The sequence below is a fragment of the Chrysoperla carnea genome, chromosome X (genome assembly GCF_905475395.1).
Source record: "Chrysoperla carnea chromosome X, inChrCarn1.1, whole genome shotgun sequence".
In the NCBI taxonomy this organism is placed as follows: Eukaryota; Metazoa; Arthropoda; class Insecta; order Neuroptera; family Chrysopidae; genus Chrysoperla; species Chrysoperla carnea.
The window spans coordinates 12,034,069-12,044,194 of NC_058342.1; positions in this window are offsets into that span (position 1 = coordinate 12,034,069).

Genomic DNA, 10,126 nt, shown 5'->3' on the forward strand with positions numbered 1-10,126 from the left:
CTACTAGCCTCATCCAGGACCACCAGGTCAGGACGAAGAGTACTCCGTACGCCGGGTACTTGTCTATTGATGTTTAAGACAGCACCCGAGGGTAAACGCGATCCGCGAGCAAGACGGTCTTGGGCGGCATTATGTCGCCGTTGCCACGCCGCTGAATGGACGGTACAATGAATCAGTACGTGTGGTAATGTCTCATTGACATAACCACAACGTCGGCACCGTTTATCCCCGTTCTCGGTGGATAAAGCGGTAGTCACAAAATCGAGTGTACCGATTCAGCAGGAAGTGGTTGCTCGCTTCCCTTAGATTTGTACGCCTTTCCCTGATATGGTTTTCCTAGAAGTCTAGCAAGGTAGAATGCGCGAAGTGCTGAACGTAGCATTCGAACAACAACGGATCGTGCCGTCTCCGGGACAATTATACGCTCCAGTGTTTGCCCAGGACGGTTTATAGTGACAGACAGATCGCGCTTTTCTCTGCACCAATGGAAACCCACACTAATTTTGTCATCCAATGCACTTTGGACTATGAAGTTGTGTTCAATACAGCCTTCATACTCCAGAAATCCTTTCTGCATTGGTGAGATATTTTCTGAGAGCTTCGCCCAACAGGTGACACGGTCGGCGATAACGCCGGCATACAACTTGGCGATCGTGCCCCCCAAAGTAAGAGGCCACCAGTTCGACAGCTCATCACGGTTACCTTTCTTATATAGTAGTACGGTGCGGGAGTCATTCCAAGCCAGTGGTGTTTTTTCCTCACGGAAGCAACGGTCGAAGATTGCAGAAAGTACTACGCAGCCGGGGTCGGAACGTTTAAGGCACGAGTAACTTATACCGTCCTTCCCCGGAGCGGTATTAGAGGTTTTAGCCAATCGCGCACATACTGATTCTTTTGAGATGGAGTTCAGTAGGAACGTGAAGCGTTCGTCTCCATCTCCGCCATCATTTTGGTCAAGTCTGAATATTTGCCGGATTTGTTCAGGAGTTGGTGTTATTTCCTGATCCTTATGAGCAAATATTCCACGGAAATGTTCATGGACCGTTTCCGTGTTGACCTGACAAAATGGTGAGCTACCTGGATCACTCAGTATGCTGGTCATGGCTTTTTTCTTATTGATCTTGTATAATTTCTGAATCTTCGTCGCGTCCGCAGGGTTATATTGTGCACGGCGGGGGCGGTTTCTCTTAGGCAAGGCCTATTTTGAAAACGCTGCACGTTTGGTGGTGGTCTTTCGGCCACATGGCCTGGAGTTCCTCTCGCAAGGTCTGCTGTGATGGTTGCTACTGCCGCCTCAAATTCCTCCCAGCTGGCGGCGTTATTTAATAGTTCGAGCCACCGAACTTGGTTTTTGATCAGTTGACTGTCGGCCAAGTCGGTGGGTGGAGTTGGTATTGGCAGCTCGTCAACATTGGTTCCGGCAACTACCGGGGTAGCGGCGTGATCAATGGTGACAAGGTCTGGTTGGTTTTGGGTGGCTGCAGCAACCGGTGGAAGTTCAGTCCCTGGTTCTCGAGTAGTGCTGATGACACCGTTCAGCTCAGCGGGTGATCTAGTTCGGCTGAGTGGTTGGGGTAGTGATCCTAGTGGATAAGAGTTTATGCCAACCAAGTGATCTGAATGCGGTGGGTCTAAATCAGTGTGGGGATCCATCGATACATCGTGACACAACCTTTCAGTTACAGTACCAAGAGCAGCCCCTGTGCCATTATCGGTTTTAGGGGGCGGGGGCTGTTGAGTGGCACTTGTTCGGTTGACGGTAGGTGGTGGTTCGTCGTAATTGCTGTCTTCCAGTAATCGATGCAGGATCCTTGTGGTTATCTCAATTCCGGTGGATGTGCTGGGTTGAGGCCCCGATGGTGGAGCGATGTTAGTAGCTGAGGCTCCTGCCTGGGACACCGATCTTGCGCGAGTAATGCGCCTTGGCGGGGTTACTGTAGTTTGGGGGTGTGCTCTGTGCAGCTTGCGTAGCCAATCTAGTTGGTGGTGGTTGACTACGGGCGGCCCTTGCTGGTTGTTTCCGGGGTGCGGTTGTCTTAGGTGGTGCAGTGGCCGCACCCGGTTGGTGAGTCTGGTGGTGTTTTTTTTGATTTTCAGAGACTCAGACCGGAATCCACATTCCGCGCATTCAAAGGTAAAGATCGGTGTGCCGTGGTGTAATTTTATACGTTTTTTAAGGTCGGAGTGGCTCTTATATTTAAAGATGGAACGAAGAGCACCACCGCGACCTGCCGGATGAGTATCCGGGACATCTGCCCAGCACATCTCGCAGCGAAACTCTGCAGGGAACGGAAACATGATGGTCGTGTTAACCGTCCCTGCAGGCTCAACTGCCACGTCTTCAGCCGAGGACATTTATGGAGTGGTTGAAGTCCTGGCACTTGTGAATTAGATGATATAATTTTTGAATTATCGAAGGTGAGGTCAGGAGACTAAAGAGTCATCCTGAACCTCACGGCTGGTGCTGCTACTGACGGCATCCATAGTAGATGGGAGTGTACACTCTCACCAGGAGAGTGCACACTCCTATAAGTGATTCGTGTCACTATCCAAAGGTGGTGGTGGGTTGTTCGATGTTTGTGTAAAATGTACCACTTACTTTAATCGTCTGCTTCTCCTCTTCCCGGCCTGGTTCACTGGCCTATATTGTTGCTCAGTCCATAAGTTGCTTTAATTCAAAGTATATTGAAGATGATTTCCACTTTCACTTTTAACTGTCGATACGTATAAAAATTAAGCTGATAAGAACAGATTAAAGCGTTTATTTTGATAATCTTTAAAAAATACAAAAGTTAAAATGTACAATATAAAACTTACTTAGTCGCAACATCGTGTAGTATATACAAAGAATTAATAAAAAAACAGGTTAAAATTGATAAAAACAAATAATTAAAATCAGACTACACATTTAAAATAAAAAACACAATAAATAATTTAAAAAGTTTAAAAAACAGAAGAATAAAATAGTGTCACATATCACAGTCAAACAATTTTAAAAAAAGAATAGCACAGCACACACATATCACAAGCACTTTATCACAGTTGTTGGTGGGGGGGATGGCTCAGATGTTCGGGCCATCCATACCTGTGTGCAAGGTCACAGAGGCTGATCATGATACTGTCTCTGTCCGGTTAGGTGTTCAATGTAAATATCACGTGACCAGCGGATCGTGTCTGACGCCATGTACCGTACCATGGTCTGCGTATATTTTGGAGATATTCCCAAAGACTTCGCAACCCTGTAGTTCTGTGCTAGCCAGGACCCGAGCGAACCAACGACAAAAGCATCCAAAGAGACCCTATAGCCTTTCGAGGATAACTCAGCAGCAAGTTGGTTATATTTATCGAGCTTTTGCTGCCGAGCCACCTCTAGAGCATCCGGGGCACCCTCAAATGGAATGCAGATGTCTATGATTTTGACTTCCCTACTAGCCTCATCCAGGACCACCAGGTCAGGACGAAGAGTACTCCGCACGCCGGGTACTTGCCTATTGATGTTTAAGACAGCACCCGGGGGTAAACGCGATCCGCGAGCAAGGCGGTCTTGGACGGCATTATGTCGCCGTTGCCACGCCGCTGAATGGACGGTACAATGATTCAGTACGTGTGGTAATGTCTCATTGACATAACCACAACGTCGGCACCGTTTATCCCCGTTCCCGAATCGCCGTGCTCCATTTAATGGAACGACGCCGAGTCGTGCTCGGTGGATAAAGCGGTAGTCACAAAATCGAGTGTACCGACCATTCAGCAGGAAGTGGTTGCTCGCTTCCCTTAGATTTGTACAGGAGTACGCCTTTCCCTGATCTGGTTTTCCTAGAAGTCTAGCAAGGTAGAATGCTCGAAGTGCTGAACGTAGCATTCGAACAACAACGGATCGCGCCGTCTCCGGGACAATTATACGCTCCGCTGTTTGCCCAGGACGGTTGATAGTGACAGACAGATCGCGCTTTTCTCTGCACCAATGGAAACTCACACTAATTTTGCTGTTGAGGCGACGGCACGCATTTCTAGCTTGTGACCACAAACTAGAAATGTCTCCGCCGTCGCGTGCTAATCGACCCTCTAGTGAGCCAGACAGATACTTGGCGAGCATATCCTCGGTTAGATCTTCTCCGATACGACGTCTCACTACATGTTTAAGGCAGGACCAGGCCGTTTCCCTGACAATGGTGCCTTTGCAGGTCAGCAGTCTAAAAGCGTGCACTACGGTGCTTACGTCCGCGGAATCGGCCAACGGTAAAAGATTTGCGCCACCCTGGTAAGATGGAATGTAAAGAATTTCCGGAGAGCCACGTTGAGGTCGGTTCATCCATTTCTTGGCTAGCCTTTTGATGGTCTTGTCTGCGTCAGTCAAAGGTCCTTTGGCGACATTGCCGCCTCGCAGAATAAAGTCTAGCCGAGAAAGGATGAACATGTTTGTGGCTTCCAATTTTTGCAGGGTGCGAGAAGAGAATCGTGTACCTTCTGAACGTCCTCCTTGATGGCCCGAATGGCATCAAGGGGGGTTTGGGTCACACGGAAGCCCGTTGGTACACCTAGGTGTTGGTACTCTTCTCCGTCTTTTAAAACCGTTAGTCCTCCTCCTTGGATGGTAAATTCCGTAGGAAAGACTTCCCGTCTTCGCCTGCAATCAACGTGCAGTGAGGCGCATTTCGGAGGTAGGAACTTTAGACCCATCCACTCAGCAGTTGATCCTACTGCATCCAAGAGAATTCTCAAGGATTCAGCATTTTTTCCGAGAAGAACGATGTCATCAGCATACGCGAGAATAGAGAAGCTATGGTTGTGGAGCTTGTAACCATGCTGAGTTGCCAATCCAGACGCCACCCTTATGAGCGGCTCGATAGCCAAGTTGAAAATAATTGGACTAAGTGGACAACCTTGCTTTACGCCCGCACGAATGTGGATTGGACGGGTTTCCCCGTCCTTAGTGCGAATTGTGGTGGTGGTATTAGCGTAAAGCTCGGCTATCACACTGCGTATCTTGTTGGGTAGCCGCATCTCTTCCAATACCCGCCGAATATGGTCGTGTGGTACAGAGCCGAAAGCATTGGCTAGGTCAAGCCATGCCAATGCGATCTGTCTGCCATCTCGGCGCGCGTCATCCAATGCACTTTGGACTATGAAGTTGTGTTCATAACAGCCTTCATACTCCAGAAATCCTTTCTGCATTGGTGAGATATTGTCTGAGAGCTTCGCCCAACAGGTGACACGGTCGGCGATAACGCCGGCATACAACTTGGCGATCGTGCCCCCAAAGTAAGAGGCCTCCAGTTCGACAGCTCATCACGGTTACCTTTCTTATATAGCAGTTCGGTGCGGGAGTCATTCCAAGCCAGTGGTGTTTTTTCCTCACGGAAGCAACGGTCGAAGATTGCAGAAAGTACTACGCAGCCGGGGTCGGAACGTTTAAGGCACGAGTACCTTATAATAATAATAATAATAATAATATTTATTTATTTGTGTTTGACCAATGCAGCAGGTATACAAGACGTCATAAAAGAAAAAAAATAAATGTTATAATCAATCAATCTATGTTGAGTTTAAGATACATTCATTTGAAGAATAAAGATTCAAGGTATAAAGAAACTGTTTCAATTGCTTCTTAAAGAGTTGGAGTGGTAGATGTTTGATATTATGTGGTATATTGTTAAAAATTCGAATTATAGAATTGGGCGGCCCTTTTAACGATTTAGTTAAAGTACAAGAATTTATTTTTAATTTATTTTTATTACGAATATCGTGTTGATGATCCATGTAGTTACTCACGAAAAGGTAGGAATATTGTTTAAAAAATACTGAACATTCGTACACATATAAATCATATAAAGTAAGAATCTTATTTTCCTTAAAAACCGGTTTACAAGACGATCGTTGGCTAATGCCAAACATCGCCCTTAAACATCTTTTTTGGGCTATAAATAAATTTTTAACACGAGGAGAATTTCCCCAGAAGACAATTCCATATCGCATATTGCTTTCAATATAGGCATAGTATATGTTAAATAAAATTGATTTTGGTACAGTATCTCTGATCGTACGCAAAAGGTAAGTGTATTTACTAATTTTTGCTGTCACCTGATCTATATGGTTATTCCAAGATAAACTTTTATCAAGGTGGATGCCCAAAAATTTTACCTGATCGCAGAAAGAAATATTACCAAAATCAGAAATTTTTAAATTAGTTGTAAGAGGCCCGTACTCACCGAACTTTATATATTGAGTTTTTCCTATATTCAGCTTCAAGCTATTTTTGATGCACCATTGAGACAACGATGCTAAGGATTTAGATATAGAGGCCTTCAAACTCTCCTCACTCAACTGATCGAAAGCAACAGCGGTGTCATCAGCGAACAAAATTGAGTTAGGCTCAGTCAGTGTAAGATCATTAATATAAAGAATAAAAAGCAACGGCCCGAGAATTGACCCTTGTGGGACACCCTTTCTTATGGTTTCTCTATCAGAAAAAATCACTTTAAGGTGATTGTTATCAAAATGGCTAAGTTGCACAGACTGTGAGCGATTTGTTAAATAAGAATAGAATAATTTTAATGTCACTCCGCGAAAGCCAAAGTGGTATAGTTTCTCACATAGAAGGTCGTGATCCACACAATCGAACGCTTTTGAAAGGTCGAACAGTGCCAATGCGTTAAGATGGCCTTCATTCCAAGAGTTCAAAATTTGATTTATTACTTTGTAAATAGCCAAATTTATCGAACGTCCCGGGATAAAGCCATGTTGGTTTTCAGATACAAAATTGAATTTACCTAAATATACACCAACTCTTTTGTGTAAAATCTTTTCAAAAATTGTTGAGATGTTGCTCAACAAAGATATTGGACGATAATTATCAATCGACTTTTTGTCTCCCTTTTTATACAAAGGTTTAACCACAGCCATTTTCAGTAAATCAGGAAAAATCCCTTGTTGAAAGCATATATTAATAATGTTACTTAGGGGCGTCGACAAAAAATGTGAAAATTTTTTTAAAATGTTCACTGGAATTTCATCCCAACCTGTAGATCGAGTATTTTTTAACGACTGAATCGTTTGAAAAACTTCCTCTTCGTATGTTGGACACAAGAAAAAGCTATTAATGTTACTTTTTATTACATCATGAGAACTAGCAGTTGGAGTTACTAATTTCAAAGTATCCGTTATATTAACATAGTACCTATTAAATTCATTTGCGATTGTGGTGATATCTGATACTGTTTCATTATTGATAACAAAACAATCAGGAAAATTATCTATAACTTTCGACTTGGAGCAGTTCCTGGTGTTTATTATGTTCCATATGGCAGAGGATTTATTATTTGAAGAACTAATAATTTCGGCATGGTAATTTAGTTTTGCAGTTTTTGTTAATGCTTTTAAATTTTTATTAATTCGTTTATACTGGGATGCAGCCCATGAAAATTCAGCTTGTAGAGCGTTTGATTTAATATACTCTAAATAAAATTCACGCTTATGTTTAGAAAGTGCTTTAACTTCAGGAGTGATCCAGTTTGATTTTTTAGTATTTAATTTTTTAATGGTTATCAATTTTTCCGGGAAAGCCCAGCGAAAATAGTGTAAAATTATGTCAAAAAAAATTACCACAGATCTCCTCCGCGTCGCAACAGTTATAGACAGATTCCCAAGTTTCATTCGCAAGTAATTGTTCAAATAAGCAATAATTTTCATGAGAAAAGATTCGTGAATATTTTTTGAAAGTTTTTAACATACTGCTATGATTTTTCAATATGAAACAGATTTCGATTGCGCGATGGTCGGATATTAAACTATCGAGGCATCTTGTAAACACAATCTTTGTGTCGGCATTTGTGATAACATTATCAATAAGCGTTGAACTAGAGAGAGTAATTCTAGTGGGCTCAGTAACTGAAGCCATTAAATTAAAACTATTTATCAAATTCATTATTTGTTTATACCTTGAATCATTTATTAGGAAGTTCAAATTGAAATCCCCACAAATAAACACTTGATGCTTCTTATATTTTGATAGAACACTTAACAAATTTTCAAAGTTTTCTAAGAAAAGTGTAAAGTCACTGTCAGGAGTTCTATAGATGGACACAACAATGATATGAAGTGATTGAGATTTTGTAGCACAATATTCGAAGATCTTCTCTACGTAGGGTACATTTATTTTCATGTCTTCACATTCTAACTCGGATTTAGCATAAATAGCTACACCACCATGGCGAAATTGCACTCTACAGCAAGATGAAATCAGGTTATAGTTACAGATTTGTGTGTGAGTAATTTCGTTTTTTGTCAGCCAATGTTCGCAAATGGAAACAAAGTGAGGATCTGAATCGCTTAAAAGTAGTTCAAGGTCTTCTATTTTATTTCTTAAGCATTGAATATTAAGGTGCAGTATTTTAAAGTGTTCTTTCAGCTGAATGTTTGTTGAATTTACAGTGTAGTCAGTTCTTGAAATTGGCAACTGCTTTACGAAAAAAATATTGTTTCACTATTGCGCCTCTTGGCCAAACATTCGGATCGTAGAGTTTTTCTTTCATGGCAATATCAGCTTCTATACGGAAGCTTTTGTAGTAGCCTTGGCTATTGAGAGGTTCACATTTGAAGTTACAATCCGGAAAAACGGTATTTAAATGTTCCAAAACAATGTCCGGCGTTGTATCGGGAAGTGTTCTGCCCAGATATAACCAAAGCTTGGTTTCAGCTACTTTTAAAACAGAAGTACTTTGCGATGATCCCTTTACAATATTTTGTCTTCTTTTCTTTTCACTTATAACAGTAATGAAATCAGATTCATCAGGCACAATATGAGCATCATTTGGATGTTCGGAATTGATTCCTTGTTTAACCAAAGCTGCATAAGATTTTGGTTGATTGTACAATTGTTCACCTGTGGCTATGTTTATTTGTTGAATTGAATTTTGTTTTTTATTGTGTTGTGCACCTGTTTGTTTGTTTATTATTTGAATTAATTTTTGTTTATCAGCTTGTTGATTCAATTGTTGTTTATTAGCTTCACTGCAAGAACTTGTTTCAATATTACAGTTCATAGTTGTTCCAGAAGGTTGAATATTATTTAAACTAATATTCTGAATTGCCGACTCCGGGATTTGAGGTATTACGTTGATAAATTCACCGTTAGGTGTCGCTTCAGAACGAAAATTTAATTGAATATAATTCTTCAAATCTGCTATTTCACTCAATAACCTTACATTTTGAGATTCAACTTCTTGAAGTTTTCTTGAAATTCCTGCGGTTGCCTCTTCAATAGTTTTTTGAAAACATTCTTGCAACTTTAAAAACACTTCAGATGATAACAAAGCATCACGAAATTCCGTAATATTACCATCGTAATCACAATCTTTATCTTTACGCTTAGCACTCGCACTACGTGTCTTATCGGCCATATTGGCATTGTCCTTCCCCGGAGCGGTATTAGAGGTTTAAGCCAATCGCGCACATACTGATTCTTTTGAGATGGAGTCCAGTAGGAACGTGAAGCGTTCGTCTCCATCTCCGCCATCATTTTGGTCAGGTCTGAATATTTGCCGGATTTGTTCAGGAGTTGGTGTTATTTCCTGATCCTTATGAGCAAATATTCCACGGAAATGTTCATGGACCGTTTCCGTGTTGACTTGACAAAATGGTGAGCTACCTGGATCACTCAGTATGCTGTTCATGGCTTTTTTCTTATTGATCTTGTATAATTTCTGAATCTTCGCCGCGTCCGCAGGGTTATATTGTGCACGGCGGGGGCGGTTTCTCATAGGCCGAGGCCTATTTTGAAAACGCTGCACGTTTGGTGGTGGTCTTTCGGCCACATGGCCTGGAGTGCCTCTCGCAAGGTCTGCTGTGATGGTTGCTACTGCCGCCTCAAATTCCTCCCAGCTGGCGGCGTTATTTAATAGTTCGAGCCACCGAACTTGGTTTTTGGTCAGTTGACTGTCGGCCAAGTCGGTGGGTGGAGTTGGTGTTAATAACTCGTCTACATTGGTTCCGGCAACTACCGGGGTAGCGGCGGGATCAATGGTGACAAGGTCTGGTTGGTTTTGGGCGGCTGTAGCAACCGGTGGAAGTTCAATCTCTGTTTCTCGAGGAGTGTTGGTGACACCGTTCAGCTCAGCGGGTGATCTAG